The sequence below is a fragment of the Tachyglossus aculeatus genome, chromosome 4, assembly GCF_015852505.1.
Source record: "Tachyglossus aculeatus isolate mTacAcu1 chromosome 4, mTacAcu1.pri, whole genome shotgun sequence".
NCBI lineage: Eukaryota > Metazoa > Chordata > Mammalia > Monotremata > Tachyglossidae > Tachyglossus > Tachyglossus aculeatus.
The window spans coordinates 110,230,794-110,232,533 of NC_052069.1; the positions used below are offsets into that span (position 1 = coordinate 110,230,794).

The window sequence follows — 1,740 nt, forward strand, 5'->3', positions numbered from 1 at the left end:
CCCTCTGTGAGGGGGCCCTCGCCACGCCCACCATCTGCATGCTGTTAACTTCTTCCAGGCATCTTCTGGTCATGTGTCATCCACCTGCCTGGCTCAGTTTCCAAATTAAAGGATCAATCACTCTTTGCATTGACTGCTTTGTGTTGGGAGCGCAAGTGGGGGTGAGAAGGGGAGAAGGGGGGGGGGTAACAGGAAAGGATGGGAGATGGCGGAGGAAAGGATGGATTCTCTGCCTCTCCCCAAGGGTAAAGGAAACCAAGTCATTCAGTTCTAGCCAGGGGTGGAAGTTAAGGTTGGCTGACTGACTTCTTTATTTTAATTTTATGGTCTTTGTTAAGTGCTTACTGTGTGTCAGCCACTGTAATGAGCACTGGGGTAGATACAGGGTAATAGGGTAGGAGGCAATCTCTGTTCCACATTGGGCTCACAGTCTTACTCCTCATTTTAATAATAATAATAAGAATAAGAATAAGAATAAGAATAATAACAGTACCTGTTAAGCACTATGTGTCAAAAACTGTTCTAAACACTGGTGTAGATATAAATTAATCAGGTCGGACACAGTCCCTGTCCCACATGGGGCTCACACTCTTATTCCCCAGTTTGTAGATGAGGTAACTGAGGCCTCCCCTCTCAGGGTCGCACCTGGAGAGTTTCCAGTACTCTACCAGTCTCGACTTTGAAAGGGAGGGTCAAGCAGAAGCCTACCCATTCCATTCCTAGCTTGGGCAGTGGCTAGCAAGTGGAAGGCCATCTGCAACAAGTCAAAACTCACCTGTGCTGGGCAGCAGCAGCATGGGAGAGAGTCGAGGGTGGAGATTCAGGTTTACTGTGCAGAAGGAGGCAGTGGTAAACTGCTTTCACATTTTGACCAAGAAAACTCTATGGATACACTACCAGAACAATTGCAGATGGAGGTAGGTCGTTCTGGGAGAGATGTGTCCATGACATCGCTATGACCGACACAACTCAACAGCATAAGAAAAACAACAACTGAGGCACAGAGAAGATAAATGACTTGCCCAAAGTCACACAGCAGACACGTGGCAGAGCAGTTTATAGATGAGGTAATTGAAGTACAGAGAAATTAAATGACTTCCCTAAGGTTACACAGCAGACAGGTGGCAGAGCAGGGATTAAAACACAGGTCCTCTGATTTCCAGGCCCATGATTTTTCCACTGGGTCACACTCCCTTGGATATTTAATTTTTCCCTTTGGTTCTTAAATATAGGCTGGATTTCAAATCTGGTCAGAGGTAGGAATGAGGGAGGGTTTTTCTGGATGCTCTTGGAACCAAAGTAGGAGTGATTAAAATCAAACATCCTCTACTGCCAAACATTGTGTTTGTTTCATCTAGACTGCAAGATCCTTGTGGATGGGGGACATGTTTACCAATTTGTTTCTATTGCACTCTTTCCAAATTTTTAGTATAGCGTTCTGCACGCAGTAAGTGATCACTAAACGTGACTGATGATTGTTTGGGATTAAACTGGGCAAATGAGCTTTTTACAGGGCTGGAGAAGCAATCCTTTTCCATCCCTGGAAAAATAGGATTTGTTTTAGTTTATTTTTAAAGCTTCATTTCAAACTATCACACTTGAAGCCAGACCATAAGCCCTTTGAGAGCAGAGATTGTGTCTACTTACCCTATTATAGTCCCCCAAGCATTCTGTACAATGTTCTGCACAGATTAAGTGTTCAATTAATATCATTGGCTGATCAAAGCCCACCTCACCAGA

The 1,740-nt window shown here is 44.5% G+C and overlaps 1 non-coding gene across 1 annotated transcript; it reads left to right on the plus strand.

Annotated features, from left to right (window-relative positions):
- Positions 1-627: 627 nt before the first annotated feature.
- LOC119927728 lies at positions 628-765 on the plus strand. The gene has a single exon (XR_005450704.1). It is a non-coding gene; the product is annotated as a small nucleolar RNA SNORA7 (small nucleolar RNA).
- The last annotated feature ends 975 nt before the right edge of the window (positions 766-1,740 follow it).